This window comes from Nilaparvata lugens, chromosome 9, assembly GCF_014356525.2.
Source record: "Nilaparvata lugens isolate BPH chromosome 9, ASM1435652v1, whole genome shotgun sequence".
Lineage (NCBI taxonomy): Eukaryota > Metazoa > Arthropoda > Insecta > Hemiptera > Delphacidae > Nilaparvata > Nilaparvata lugens.
This window is the reverse complement of record NC_052512.1, coordinates 23791867-23809319: the sequence shown is the minus strand read 5'-3', so window position 1 is coordinate 23809319 and position 17453 is coordinate 23791867.

Sequence of the window (17453 nt, the reverse complement as noted above, 5' to 3'; positions counted from 1 at the left end):
AGGGTCCCCCCACGCCCCCCTAGAATCAAAAATTTCATTATTAGACAATTTTTCTGTGGGTTATTTTTGGTCCCCTTCCTTATGATATCATTCATGAAATTGTGAGATTCACAGTTTTGGCTGGGAATTTCACACTTTTTTTTCTAGAAAATTTTCTTGAAACAATGAGGGGGCTGGGTCACCTATTGACAAAATCGATGTTTCCCCTGTGCTAGGCCATGTTTTTTGAATTTTCTGAGTGGATTGAGCTTGAATTCAAAACTGTAGCAATTCCCCCCCCTAATTTTTCAAATATTGGGGGGGCATCATCGACCCCCAAAATGGAAATTTCGAAAAATCCATAATTTTCCCATTGCTTTCTTGAACTCCTAGAAGCTTTCAGATGAAATTTGGAGTTGTGACATGCCCCAGTTTGACTTGTAATTTTTCAAATTTTGACTCTTGAGATTGTTTTCAAAAAAATGAGGGGTCCGAGCCCCCTATTGCGGAAATCGATGGTTTGTCTGTGTTTGTCTGTAGAAAGAATCGTCGCATTACACCCTGGTAAGGACAAACTTGTACGTGTTGTTACCATCAAATGTGCATCTAGGAACATTACCAGAGCCATCAACAAGGTGCACCCTCTCTTGTGAATCAATGCAGTATTTTCACCACTTGCATTATATGCTGTATATACTTTGTGATTGTCTTACTCTTAGAATAGAATTAAACATATATCTTATCATTGGATATGCTGCTACTATTGTGCATTCAAAACTTTTAGTCAACTGGCCACAGTCGCCAATCATTTGTTATTTTAGCCAATAAGGGAGAACGGTCAGTGCCATTTGAGAGTGCGTTTTCTATATTCTCCTTTGTATAATCCTTTCTCATCCTGTATTTTTCTCAACCTCACTAGAAACTGTTCGTTTTTCGGGGGGGGGGGGCATGTTCTGGCCATCATCTTCAAATTTACCACTGATGCCCGAAGTTTGAATTTGCTGCATGCTTGCTACCACTGCAACGACAAAAGATTTAATTAGCCTTGGATTTTTCTGTTTCTTTGTGCGAGGCCCCTGATTTTACACTTCCGCTTTCTTCCCTCTCATTGTTGCAATGTGAAACATGAGAGACGCCACAGTTTGCTGTTCACATATTATTTACTTTTTGTTTGTGTCACAGTACACCAAAAGTTTCTCAACTAACTCTGTGAACCTCAATCAGTTACTATATAATATGTATAACAGTTCATCTACTCTTGTGAAAATGTATTGCAATTTCATCGCCTGTTGCTGCTTGATCAACTCAACTTCTACAAGTTTCAGTGCTTCGAATTATTCCTTAAATAGGGTTTCCCAATAACAGATTTGGTTTCCCCATTAAGCTAGGGAATTTCCAATACATTGATCCAATGAATTTCATCGATCTATGCCCTATGTTGATGTCCAACTCAGCTTTGGTGTGTGACTTCCTAGGCTCAGCTCCTAGTTCCAGAAACTTCTCACTACACATAAGTCAGACTTTTTCCATAATCATTCTTACTGGCATTAATTTGTTGGCTAGTCCTCCAAAAAACTCTAAATATTATCATTCATCAGTTGGCAATTTCAAGCTCTTCCAAATAGCTACTAAGTAACTCATTGGTGCCCTTTTTTCTCAGAAGGCACCAACAAGACCGTGGGCCTCCGGGCCAGATAAATAATTGCGAGATTGTAATTACTGAACTAATTAATGAACCAGAAACCTGTGAAAAATAACCCACAGTACACATATATTTCCCAAAAATTTGTAGCTCATCCGTTCGTCAGTAGTCTATCTGTTACCCATGTTCGGTTACTACTTCAGTTCCAGTAACCGTTCCATTTATCAGTTATGTCTATAAGTCGATCATAAACAAACAAGAACTCTCGTTTTCATTGTCAAAAGTTAACCTATCATGAACGATGTCAACACTCAACAGTAGGGATGTCAATCCCGGGACAGATTTCCAATCCCGGTATTTCGGGATTATCCAATATCAATCTCGGGATCCCGGGACGGATCCTGGGATTGGCAAAAATCAGTTTAATGCATTTTTAACCAATTGTTCCTCCTCAATTACATGTTCAGTAACAGTGTGTAGAGGAAAAAAGGGCCCATTAAAGAGGGAGAGGCTATTATTAAAATGACAAAATATACTTGGGAATAATATTAAGATTGAACATTCTATTTCTATAAATGTTTTCAAGATTATAGGAGTAACTGTTCTATTTCATGTCCTACCTTAAATTTGCTGTATCCTAGATGATAGTGAGAACTGAGGAAAGCAAGATAACTCATCAGAGTGTTTTTTATGTAGACAAAAGCATTTCTATCCTACATCAGGACGGGATAGAGCTCACACTTTAATTATGTCAAATACTTTAAAGTGAATTGATATCACTTGAATTAATAATATTGAATAGAAAATAGAATACTTTTTGTCCCAGTCAGCAGTAAGGCTTGATTCAAGGCTTGAATTAGAAGCAGCCTTCACTTGTCAATCAAGGCTGAAGTTGAATCCAGCTGAAAACGATCTTGCTTGACATTCAACTCGAAGTCCCCTTGAATTTCCATACTAGAATCGAAAGCAGCATACTCTTGTTTTCAAGGCTAACAAACTTGTTTGGAATCGAAATTGAATATGGCATGCTATGTATTCGTTCGAATTTAGCTTTTATTGCATGAGTCAAACAAGTCTTGACTCTGCCTTGAATACCCCTTCTCAGTTAAAGCTGATTTGAATTGATCTTGAATATAGCTTGCTATGCATTCCCTTGAATTTTGTTTCTATTGTGAGTGTCGAACAATCCTGGAGTAGCCTATTTTACATTGTCTATTTCTCATTGTCACTTCCAAAATCTCCTCTAATACAGGGGAGAGGAGATCAACCTGTAGTGTTCATCCCACACAGCACAAAAAGTTTAAAAAACGTTTAATAAATGTTTAAAATGTATAAATTCTATAAACGTTATGAAAACAACGTTTAATAAACGTTAGAAAAGTTTACTAAAATAAACGTTTACTCACTCTATAAACGTTTAATAAACGTCTAGAATGTATATTGCTGATAAACGTTATAAAAACAACGTTTGATAAACGTTGAATATGTTTTCTAAAATAAACGTTAGGAAGGTTGGTGGGCTACTACCTAAGTGAAAATGTTAAAAGTGAAAATCAAACATTTTTTTCAGGTGTCTCCTCCTCCCTCACCTGTGTAACTTAATCCCTGAAAATGTCTCAATTTAGGCTTTCTGACCAATAATTCCTAAGTGGAATTGAATTCCAACCCCTTTTCTATCTTCTTCAAAAATCGTCTCCAACTCACCGTTATCGAGATAAAGAAAATGTTTTACACAAATAAATTAAGACTAAAATTTTTTTGAGTTTTCCAAAAAGTCTCACTTTAAGCTTTTTGTTGATCAATTCGGGTGCAGAATTGCAATTCAAATACTTTTTGTCTTTTGCGAAAATCGTCTACAATGCACTGTTAACGATATAATTGACCTTTCGCGCTAAATCCAGAGGGACTTAGAATAAATTTGCCAGATGTTCAAGTTTCCAAAAAAGTCGAAAAATTGTATTTCTAATCAATAGTTTGGATGCAGAATTGAATTTCGAACACTCTTTGTCTCTTGCGAAAATCGTCTACAACGCACTGTTGATGATATAATAGACCTTTTGCGCTAATTTTAATCCATAGGGACTTAGAAAAAATTTGACCGATTTCTAAGTTTCCCAAAAACAGATGGGCCGTTGACGGGCTACTAACGTTTAAAATTTTTAATAATTGGTAATTGATGATGGAAAATTTTGAAAAAAATCCTTAAATACTTGCGATACCGTACATACCTTCTGACAATGGACAATGCAGCCAACATTATATTGTTGAGGCTATGGAGATATCATCGTATTCTATTGTTTGATATCAAAAACACAAAAATAAATATCAAATTATGAAACAGTAATTTATAAAATATATTATAGACATAATACCGCGATTCACAATACATAATTATATAGATTATTACAGTCATTATGAGATTATCTCTCTATGATTTTTGTGAGATCGGACACGATCAGCTGTTATTCAAGGTCATTTTACAGCCCTAGGGCCGTAAAGTTTTACCGGCCTGGTCGGAAAACAACCACTTTTGGCCTCTATATGACGCACGTAAATCAGCTCATTACATCCAAGTGTGGCGAAATAGTATATTTCGCACCTAGGGCCGAAAATGAGACTTTTCCGGCTCGAAATCGGTTTTCAAGTCTGAGGCCGTAGGCCGAGGACTAGAAAAGATTGAGAGCCGGAAAAACATTTTTGCCCATGGTGCGAATGCTATTTTTCGCCACACAGAAAAATATACAATATATATATGAGAATAATTGTTCATTAAGCACTTCCGAAAGCAAAATTGGAAGGTCATAGCTCTAGCAAATCTGAGGTAATCTGAATATCAGACAATTGTCCAAGTATTTTCATTTTTTATTCTGATTTGTCTAAATAACCTAAAAGATTATGTTCAATTATGTGGGAGGTTGAGTTTATACTTTTTTATTCTTTCATATGTCAATAAGATGATATTATTATAAATGTTTTAATTATTGAATAATAAACATAAATAATGAAACGTTTTCTAATCAGCTGTTTTAGCACACTTGAAATTTGGCCAATCTGAATGTCAACGTCAACAATGCTTGTTGTCATCGACTTGGGAAGTTTAGGTTGGAAGTTCTATCCTACTCTGAAAATCAAATTTGGTTAGTTTATAATATATATCTTATCTGTATTTTATTCATCCAAATAAAATGATAGTATATCATTGCAGAATACTTTATTCAATTCTAGAGGCATAAACTGATTTCGTTTCATAAATTATTTATAAAAACGTTCAGCACCATGGATATTGCCCAAGTAGTTCCAAAATTATTCACCATGTTTCGTGATAAACGAAGTACTATGAGGTTTGAGGTTAGATTCTATTATACTCTGAGAATTGAATTTGAATAGTTTATAATATCTTATTTGTATTTCATTCATCCAAATAAAAAGATAGTATCTTATTGCAGAATACTTATTCAATTCTAGAAGCATAAACTGATTCCGTTTCATAAACCATTTTGTAAACACGTTCACATCAAATCAGAATCAGCTGACTTCAAGGTTATTTTACAGCCCTAGGGCCGTAAAACTTTTACCGGCCTGGTCAGAAAACAATCATTTTCGGCCTCCATATGACGCACGAAAACCAGCTCATTACATCCAAGTGGGGCGAAAAAGTTATAACAGCTTATTTCGATTCAGTAAAGAATGAACATCATGCTATCATGCCTCTTTATGCATAGCTAACCATGATATTAGTTTTTTGCAATAATTTACATCAAAACACATTGAAAATTCTCATCTTTGACAACCTCGGTAATATATTGATTTCTTGTGTATTATAAAATTGGTAAAATATTGAAAAATTATACTATGAGGGAAGCTTTTTAATTAATGTGATATCAAAATTAGCTGGATGATATACAGTGCAGTCAAGGAAAGGTTATAGAGGGGAAAAGTTTGGAAGACAATTTTTGGCCCCGCAGTTCTGTTTATAGTGGTAAGGGGGTAAAAATATCAAAAGTCCCCCCCCACCCCTTGTGCTGAGGGGGTGGGGGTGTTTTAAAGGTAACATTTTTTGGTTTCTCACATATAACTCGAAAACTATGTATCTGATGTGTTTGGTATGAGGGACTTCAAGTGGACTGATACTAAGTTGAATAAAATGTATGTTAAATAATATAATTAATAGAAGGCTGATGTTGTTCATCAATACCTTTACCCAAACTCACATAAAACTTATGAGTAAAACTACTAAATACCTGGTAGCAAGGTAGACGCCAATAAATTGTAAGACAATGTAACAATAACAAATGATTGCATTTATTGATATAAGTGGCACTTTACAAATGGCCTTGAAAGTTATGATGACTGCACTAAGTAGGAAAAAAGACGTTTAATGAAAATCAAAAATAACAAATAGTAAATTTGAATAAGCAGTAAAAAAGGAATTGTCAATTGATTCAATTTGGTTACAACAATACAAAGTATTCATATAATAGTTGTGTGATGTAACAAATGATCAAAAATGATAGTGCAATGTAGCAACATTTTCAATATTGCAACTAGTGTCAACTCAGTGGTTCCAAACCTCCAACAGAGGGGATAAAGATGTGCACTTGCTATGTTAATCTACTAACTAGTCAAAATTAAGCTGCAACGTCAAAAATTGTGTCACAGACACCCGCTTCAAATTTCATTGCCAAATGAATAATAATATTGTTGCAGCATTGGAAATTTCATCCCCTACATTAAAGTTGCTATAACAATGAAACAGCTTCCAAACTTTTTTCTCTATACCCTCTTTTGAGCATTCATTGTCTGGACTATATAATAATAAAGTTATGATGTTGGATGCTTTGTTGCTATTGTTAGATGCAGAATGGAAACTGGGTAACACACGATGGCTTTTGATGTTCACGCTTTCTATCCGCCCATCTACACTGTGTAATATGTTTTGGTGCCTGAAAGAGAAAAAACAAACGAATATTATTGATTGATCGAATGATAAAAAATGAGTTGATGAAATTTGAAAATAACATTAAAAATGTTCAAGTTGTAGCGATAGGTAGGAGTGGTAGAATAAATATGTTGTAATATACTTCTACTTACAGTTCACTAAGCTTAAGACCCAATTCACACCAAAGTGGCGTAGAGTCGTAGTGTCTCACACCTCTACAAATATAAAGATATGGTCCAATGCAAACAGAATGCACTTGGTGCTACATCTCTTCTGTTTGTATTAGACTATATTATAGGCGTTTTGCGCTAAGACTGATTTGCTTGAACAAAGTGAGGTAGGAACATGGTGTAGTGAGTAGACGGGGAGATTTCCAGGGTAGTCAGTGCTGATTTTTGAGGGTAGTAATGTAAGTCGGGAATATTCCCATTAAGAAGATACTTATGATTGAGTAATATTTCTCTGCCCAAGAAACCATGGGAATAAATTGCATTTAAATAGTTTATATTATTTATCAATTTCAATCACATTTGACAATCATAATCAATAAATCATCCATTCAAAAAAGCAGTGTAAATAGCTCACAAATTACATCAATTTTTTATATAATTTGGCTAGACTTTACGTTGAGTGAACCAGTGATCACCTATATCGATAATTTAAGTTGGGTTAGTTAGATAGTATTAATTAAATACTATCGATTTTACTGATTCAATTAAAGCAAAGCGTCCCCTTCTTTATTCTTTATCATAATAAGTATATCATGAAAATGATAGGGAGAGGAAAAATAAGGTAACCCTGTGCTGTTCCTCTCCCAAATTTAGATAAAGTTACACATAGTCCGAAATATGTCAAGTCTTGTAGTTCTTCACTTCACAAAATTTTCAGCCCTAAAATATTTTCAAATTTAGATGCTTCAAAACCAAGCCTTCGTAGAAAGAATATTACACATTATTATCACAAAAAATTAAATATTCACATACTAATGAAATTTTGAAGGAGCAAACATTCTTGTATGTTCTTTATTATTTTATTTTTGGGTTTAAATTATTGTAAGTTTCTTTGCAAAATAATAGAAGATTTATCATAATTAAATTTCTTGAGCAATACAAGACGAAGTAAACCCAAAATTCAACTTCTTGAGCGATTCAAGACGAAGTAAACCCAATATTTTGTTGACTAAGCTTACTTGACTGTTAGGAATATGAGTATAACAGATTTAATTAACAAGACATAAAATGGAAGTAGCATCATAATAGTGGTACCGTATACAATAATCAAGGATGTGCACCACGCTTTTTGATTCTTTTTACTGGCAAATTATCAAAGTATTACGAATTGTATACTATCAATTTATTTAGATTTGACTAATTTCAAGAAAAAACTCTTATCATTTTTACTTTTTGATATATTGGGCGCTTTGAAAGCGCCAAAAGTTGAAATCTTGGGGCAGATCCATTACATCATAAATGATAGCAAATAAATTCATACAATTTTGAGGATGGATCTTTCCCAATATTTGAACGTTATGCGCTTTTAAAGCGCCTAATATATCAAAACGAAAAAATGATGAAAAAATTCTTTCCTTGGAAATATGATCTATTCAAGTATCTTGATAGAATTCAAATCAAAATGGAATCAATAATAAGTTTCCAAAAGCGTGGCGCGGAGCCTTAAATTATTAGAAAATGAATGCTTATTCCTCCTCACACTCATCAAGAAGTGATAAATAATTATTTTTTTATTTTTATTCTAATCATTATTATAAATAATTATTTATTCTAATCATTTCAATATAACTTGTTTATATAGAACTGTTTATATGATTATCAATAAGTTTAGTTAAAAAAGACGTTTTCTCAGTTATCATACAAAATAATCATTAACTCCCGGGCATTTATGAATTTTGGGAATCAACTCCCTGGGAATAAATGTTTCTGATCTTGAATTTCAGGGAATTTTGCATCATAAGTTAAGAGATGTTTGATTTGAAATTGAGTTCTTAGTCAATTACCAACTTAATTTGAAATCATACACCCTCTTAAACATAATCACTGACAAAACAATTTATAGGTTTAATGGTCGAGTTAGATTTAATAAGTGGTGTCCAAGATTCAATGGTCCATTAGATTTAATAAATGGCCTAGAAACTGGGCATAAGAGTTATAGGCTATAATCTGACAGTTTCAAATTGGCAGGCAAGTGAAACAAGTTTGAATGTTTTTGTTTGGGGATGAGACTCGTTTAATGGATTCTAGGTATTTCCGAATAATAATTGTTTATCTCTAAGACCAATGATCAAAACTAGTAACGCATTACTCACCGTCGAAGGATTTTGTGTCTTCATGAACAGGCCTCTCTACACTGACATGGGGGTAGATTACAGACTGCATGTTTACTAAAAAATAAGAAAGTGTTGGATATGAATGGGAAGAAAAAAAAACTAAAATAGTGAACAAGTTAAGAGTTCAAGCTAGGGACTTGCTCCATTCAGGATGGATTAGAACCTTATGCCACAAACCTCCTGCAATCATTATTTTTTTCCTGAGGAATAAAACATAATTAGTTATTTCAAACAAGAATGCAAAGTTAATATTACATCAGATATCCTTTATAGAAGACAGTAGACAGAGAATCGGAAACTCTGTTCTTTTATCTCTCTCTCTCTCCACTGTTATTATAACGGTAATAAAAGCATATTATATTGTAATATAGTAATATTTGTAAAGTGTCTATATGTAGACAAGTATGCACAATTGTAGTGCATTAAAAACTTGTGAGTCTATAAAGATCTAGATAGATAACAATAATTTTTAGTAATAACACAAAATAAATGTTTAATGTCAAATGCATTATAAGAATATTTACATGCAATTTAAAATGCATTATAAGAATATGCAATTTACAGGGCTACGGCATATCTTCCAGTAGCAATGTTTGTTGGTTTTACAAAAAGATAGGCTAGGCTACTGTGTAATAGGAATGAGAGTAAACACGACATAAGTATGTAATACCTTAAGAAAGGGTTTTAATAACTTGAACTTGTAATATTACATTTTTTCTTGATTGGAATCGAATCTTCAATTCGAGATCTATAAAACTTTATAGTAAATATCAGAGTCATCGATATATGGACAACTTTTTGACTGAGAATTTATCGTAAATGATTGTGTTGCATGTTCAATGGTATCACTGAAAAAACAAACTCTGTAAACAGAGTTAACAAAATTAACAGATAATATAGAGATGATATATAAAATTTAAAATAACAGTTTCAAAATAAAGTTTTATTGAGAACAAATATAAAATGTGAATTCTAAACTTGTAATTTATAAATTTTGGTGACGTGTCCATGACATAGACAATGATTTTGAGATGTGGTTTTTGTTCTGACGACGAGGCTTCCTCCTTCTCTCTAAAAATATGGCTGGCTGCGTGTGTTGTAATTTTGTGCTCTCTGAATATTTTTCTGTTTAAGTGAATTATTAATGTTTTAAATTGAGTTTTGAACAGTTTATAGTGTTCTAAGTTTGTGTATTTTGTTTCTTGTGTATACAAGCCTATAGCCATTGTTTTTCAACTATATAAACTGGATAAGTATTTAGCTTGTAGTGACTTTATATGCTTAAACGTGTAAGATATTGTTCTTTGTGTATTTGTGTAGTATATTGCCAAAATTCTTCTGAAGATTATAAGTTCATTTGCTCTGAAAACTGGATTTCTCATTCATAGGCGATAGATCCATTCATATTTTACCAAGAATCTATTACGTTGGAGCCGATAACTATCCTTAGGTTAATAGGTGTGAAATGCTATCCAACCGATTCAGGAGAAATTGGTAGCATGGCAAATGTCCCCTGTGGTGGGACAGAATTACAAAATAAATATGTCCCAAATGGTATGCCCTGGTGTGGGACCCAAACTACAAAATATATCCCTGGTTATAAAAATTATTGGTAGGATAGATATCTTGATGAATTATGAATGGGAGATGCTGCTGAGTGAGAAATCGGTTCGAGAAAGTTCAGGTTCTAATGAGTAAATATTTTTACGCAGTAGCAAGATGGAGAACAATAAAAATAATGAAGTTTTATCCAGTGAAAACATTCAAAACTTAGATGAAGAATCACAAGATTTAGACCTAACCTTAAACAATGACTCAAACGATAGTGTAGCTGTAAGTGAAAACGTTTCAAATGTAACAATTCATGAGAAAGTAGTAGAAATATCAAATGAAACAAGTATGGTAGGAGCTAAAAATGATATAAATCTTATAGCATTCCTAACACAAAGATTTGATAATTTGAAACAAGAGCAAAATGCTAGGTTGATGAGCAAAATGCTAGGTTTGATGAGTTAAATGCTAAGATTGATAATTTGAGACAAGATCAAAGTGCTAGGTTTGATGATATGAAGCAAGAATGTACTAGTATAAGACTAGAGCAGGTTAGTATAAACCTTCTATTGAAAGATGTACATGAAACATTGAGTGATAATCATGAAGATGAAAACAAATTGAAGCATGATAATAGTAGTGTTGAGATACAAGATCAATTATTTCAAGTTTCTGACAATGTAGGCCTAGTTACTGTTGTTGAAAAAGTCAACCCTAATGAGATAGTAGAATTGAGTAAAGAAGTAGGTAGGGAGTTGTCTTCACTGAAAGTCAACTATCATGAAAGTGATATTGCTACATTGAAGGTTAGGAAAACTATAAACAAAGTGAATGATTACATGAGACGATGAGACAGGTTTGTGTGGAGGTTAGGAACAATGTAAACAAAATGAATGTTGCTTTGAGTCAAGTTGATGAGTTCAACTTTCAACTGAGAATTGAAAAGGTGTATGCAATGCATTCTCAAGTGAACATTTTGTAAGCAAAATGGCTTTGTTGAAACAAATGAACCCATGAATAAAATTATGTTCTTGAAGAAAACAAAACACAAAGTCACCATTGATGTGTTAGTATTCAAAGGTTGTTTCAAGTTGCTTATTTACAAGATGATGACTGTGAATCACATGATGAAAGGGTATTCCCCAGCACACAATGATTAGGAATCCTGTGTCATGCCGGGATTCAGAATAGCAATGACCGTAAATACTACGTATGGTAAGAGTCCATAATTGTATCTTTTTTCTTTCCTGTAGCCTATTTTCCTTGGCCCTTAATCTTTTCAAATTTCGATTCTTTCCTGTCTTTGTGTAATGTTCAGTAAAATTCTTCTATGATGCATATCTTAACCAATTTTGTCCATAGTCATTTAAATTTGTATTTTTCTGAAATAATATTAGAAGTTAAAATAGTAGTTTATTTTCCTAATCTTTAAATTGTTGATAAAACTTAACTTTTCTAAAATCTATCCATTGTAGTGTAAATAATTGTTTGCTTGCGGTATATTTTTTCATCATGTAGGCTATTACATATTTTAATTATGTCTATTTTTTTTCAGGTATCATATTAGGTAATTAGGGTTTTCAGAGCAAATTATGTCCCAATTTCTCATTTTCAGTATATTTTTATTAAATATACTTCCTTATGAAAGTTCAGTACTGACATGTAGGATAGGCTCTAATTAATCTTTCTCTTCTATGTATTATTTAGGAAATTTATTTACCCAGTTTTATTTTTCTCTTGTTTGTATTTTTTAGGGAACTTATTTACCCATTATCCATCTTGATCATCTTTGTATTGTAATCTTGAAATGTTTGTATTTATTATACAGTCTTTAAATTATGAAATTATTTAAAAAATAAATGGTTCAATTTAGAACATGCTGAAATCTATTCTTATGTATAATTCTTTTGTTATAATAAATAAACTTTGAAATTTGAAAGTATTAATGAATTGTGTAGCCATATATATGAGATGTATTAATGAAAGTTAACTTGAATAATGTTTTCATTGAATAAAAACGTCTTGTTATATTATTAATTGAAATGAGTTAAAGGTTAAAATTTCTCTAAAGTTTTTGTAATTGATGTCTTTTTCTAAATTTTAAAACTGTTTATTCTATAAATTTTGATATGATTGATTATCGTTTGAATGGATGCTGGAGTGTATGTAGAATTTTAGTGGGGTTTGCTGATTAGAATTTTGCTGGTATGTGATTGTTTTTTGAGATGGAAACCCATTACTGCCTAAAGAAGGAATAACAGAGGTTATGACTTAGAGAGGCAGTAATGAGATAATATTTTTTGTGTTGATTAATAATGTTGATTGCCATAGATGCAGATGATTACTTATGAATATTGATTGCCTTTGAAGCAAAATATTATTGATGTTTTGAATGATTTCTTGTTTAATGATTGATAGTAAAGTTTTGTCATGAAATGTAGTTTGTGTTTAGAACATTGAAAAGTCGAAATAAACTATAGTATCCAACAAACGATGATTAATAATATTGAATAATTTGCTTTTTATAAAATATTTGAACAATGAATAAATGGAAATGAAATTATTTTTTTCTAGTGAAAATTTGTAATTGATGTCTCCAAATTTCACAATTTATGTATTGCTGACTGTATAATAAGATGTTAACAAATTTCATTTTATATTGATTATATACTTAGAAATAGTTTTCATGTGTATTAGATTGTATTGATAGCCCAATCAAAATTTTCTTTTTAGTTTATAAGCATTTTAAGATAACAGGTACAGCACAGACATTAACATTGAAATAATTATCACGTGAATCTCGAAATCGACAACAAGTGAACGCCATGAAGAGTGTTAAGAACATTTGGGTGATTTTCGAACTAGTGTGACTCATCAATTGAATAACAACACCAAAAACTACGCCAAAATCTACGCTGATGCCTACAACAATGTCAACGCCAATAACTATGCCAATATCTACACTAATATCTACACCAATAACTATGCCAATATCTACACCAATATCTACGCTGATGCCTACACTAATAACTACACTAATATCTACACCAATAACTACGCCAATATCTGCTCTGATGTCAATGTCAATGCCAATATCAACGCCAATATCTACACTAATATCTACACCAATAACTACGCCAATATCTGCTCTGATGTCAATATCTACACCAATATCTACGCTGATGCCTACACCAATACCAATGCCAATAACTACACCAATATCTACACTAATATCTACACCAATAACTACGCCAATATCTGCTCTGATGTCAATAACTACGCCGATGCCTGTGCTGATGCCAATGCCAATATCTACGCCGATGCCTGCGCCGATGCCAATGCCTGCGCCAATGCTGATGCCAATGCCAATATCAACGCCGATGCCAATGCCGACACCAAAGCATACGCCAATGACAACGCCAACGCTTATTGCGGACCTTGTATCTCAAACTTCAACACTATCACATTACCTGGAGGTAATTGCCATCCATGTTCACGTTCGCAACTTTGAATTCAGAATAACAGTCACAGTATCATGAAAGAATTGATTCAAAAATCCTCTCCTAAATTATTCCTGTATGCAGAACTCTAAACCTTGAATACTGACAATATCAAAAAACCAAACCTTACCTAAATTAATCCTCACCTAAGTTAATCCTGTATGCAGCGTCTATATCTTTTCCAAAAAACAAATTACATTGTCATTTCAAGCCTGAAATGTACATTGTATAATTACAAATATGATACAAAATCTACGTGACTCTGTATCGAGTTTGGTATGCAGCCGTCTACTATAAGCATGAGGTAATGCTAATTGAGATGTCACCTGTATTGAGTTTGGTATGCAGCCGTCTACTACAAGCATGAGGCAATGCTAACTGAGATGTCACCTGTATCAAGTTTGATATGCATCAGTTGACTACAAGTATCAGCCCAACACTACGTGCATCCAGATCAGCCCAACACTACGAGTATTCGGATCAGCCCAACACTAACATCATCACACTGGAGTCATACTTAACTGAAAATCATACTGAGTGCCTTAACGGACTGTTTTCCAAAATTTGCATCGATAAAATCAACCACGTCAATAGTGAAAGAAATGAACATTTTTTGATTTATTGAAATTTTATGTGAAAATTAAATGTAACAATTCATCAATTCATTTAAAAAAAATAATAATAACAATTTTTTTATTCAACATACTAAATTTTTCTTATGCAATAAAAATTGAATTTTTCTATCTATTAAATTTATGTGCAATTTCAAAAACTATTCTTTGTATATATTAAACTTTCCGTTGAGATATTTTCCTTTAAATTATAAAGCTAAATCAAAAGCAATTTTGATATTCTATACTTTGAAATATTGTTTGGAAACATATAACAAATGCTATTGATGAATTTTTATAATAATTTTCAATATTATAGGATGACATGTAATGTTTTTATAGAAAAATTGTTACTGTTCTCGAATTTACAATTCAAAATTTTCCATTTGGGTCAATGTAATTTTTTCAACAATTTTCAAACAGTAAAATTTTTTTATGTCAAGAGGGGGGTATTTGTAATATTACATTTTTTCTCGATTGTAATCAAATCTTCAATTCGAGATCTATAAAACTTTATAGTAAATATCAGAGTCATTGATATATGGACAACTTTTTGACTGAGAATTTATCGTAAATGATTGTGTTGCATGTTCAATGGTATCACTGAAAAAACCAACTCTGTAAACAGAGTTAACAAAATTAACAGATAATATAGAGATGATATATAAAATTTAAAATAACAGTTTCAAAATAAAGTTTTATTGAGAACAAATATAAAATGTGAATTCTAAACTTGTAATTTATAAATTTTGGTGACGTGTCCATGACGTAGACAATGATTTTGAGATGTGGTTTTTGTTCTGACAATGAGGCTTCCTCCTTCTCTCTAAAAATATGGCTGGCTGCGTGTGTTGTAATTTTGTGCTCTCTGAATATTTTTCTGTTTAAGTGAATTATTAATGTTTTAAATTGAGTTTTGAACAGTTTATAGTGTTCTAAGTTTGTGTATTTTGTTTCTTGTGTATACAAGCCTATAGCCATTGTTTTTCAACTATATAAACTGGATAAGTATTTAGCTTGTAGTGACTTTATATGCTTAAACGTGTAAGATATTGTTCTTTGTGTATTTGTGTAGTATATTGCCAAAATTCTTCTGAAGATTATAAGTTCATTTGCTCTGAAAACTGGATTTCTCATTCATAGGCGATAGATCCATTCACAGTTTACCAAGAATCTATTACATTGGAGCCGATAACCTTCCTTAGGTTAATAGGTGGAAATTTGCCATCCAACTGATTTAGGAGAAATTGGTAGCACGGCAAACTATACAGGTTTCAAATTGGAATGAGTTTGTTTGGAGACTTAGTAACAGTAATAACAAATTCAAAACATATGTTGTTATACTACATTCTTCTCCCCAAAGAGTTAATGAATGTAGCCATTCAAATAATTAGGAGGTCTTCTATTTCTAAAACTTCTTCTTGGATATGTATTTTGATTTTCTTGTCCAGTAGTCTGTTGTCTAGGTTGTAAGCTCTCGGCAGTAGTACTAGTTTCGTTTTCTTGGTTTTGGGTTGCTTGAGGATTATGGAAGTATTCAAGTTCAGGTTCGGAAGTTGGTAATTGAGAATTTTCATCATTTTCAGAATTGGTTTGTTCTTCGTGATCTCTGTTTTCGTACTCTCCAACTGGAGCAAGATGACGTGTTGATACTGTGGTTTCTCTTCCATCAGGTAGCTTTACATGTGCATACTCAGCATTTCCATGTAGAAGTTGGACCTCTTCAACAAGTGGCTCATATTTAGATGTTCTATTGAATTTTTTAAATAGACAGGGCCGGAATTGAGAAGCCAAGAAGGAGCTGAAACATCATTGTTTCCAGATCTACGTGGGTGTAAAAACATACGCTTATGAGGAGTTTGATTTGTGGCTGTGCAAAGTAATGTTCTTGTTGAGCTAAGCGCATCTTCTAAAACTGACTCCCATTGATTTATTTCTAAATGAAGTGATTTTAATGCTAGCTCAATCGTTTTCCATAGAATACCATTATATCTTTCAACCTGTCCATTACCTGCTGGGTTGTAAGCAGTGGTTCTGCTAGTTGCAATTCCATGCGAGTTTAGGTAATTTTTCAAGTCTTGACTCATAAATGATGTTCCTCTGTCTGAATGTATGTAACTAGGAACCCCAAACGTAGAAAACAGGGTTTTCAGTTTTGATTTAACTGTAGATGATGACATGTCTGGACATGGGAAAGCAAAAGGGAACCATGAAAACTCATCTACTATTACCAATAAATAATGATTTCGACTTGATGGAGGCAGAGGGCCTTTGAAATCGATATTTAGCCGTTCAAATGCAGAAGTGGCTTTAATCAGAGTCCCTTTGTGTTTGAAGAATTTGGGCTTGACAGCAGCACACACTTTGCAGGAGTTTGTTTTGTTATACGTCTGATTTCATCAATTGAGTAGGGTAAGTTTTTACTCCGAACCCAGTGGTACAACCGTGTTATGCCTGGGTGGCATAGAGACTCATGTAAATTAACTAATAGATTTTCCTGATTTTGGATTGAAGAACATACTCTAGACAGAGCATCAGCAGCCATATTATCTTTGCCAGGTCTTTATACAATACCGTAATGAAAAAAAACTGGTGTGGTACACTCACACAACTTTCCTTGCTCATTGAACTATAAGCCTCATTCTTAAACGAGAATGATTTAGGGGAATAACATAATGACGATTGGCGGCAACATATTTGAAACTACGATCAGACTTCTGTATATGTGTATAGTTAGTTGTTTTCAGAGTACTTTTTCCTTTGTGTAAATTGTGAAATTCGATATTTTTTAAAAGTCGTCAGAACAGCTGTTCTACAGATGAAATATCTCGACTATGTATTCTTTTTATGAACTGCTCTACCTACCTACCTCATGCACGAGAAGGAG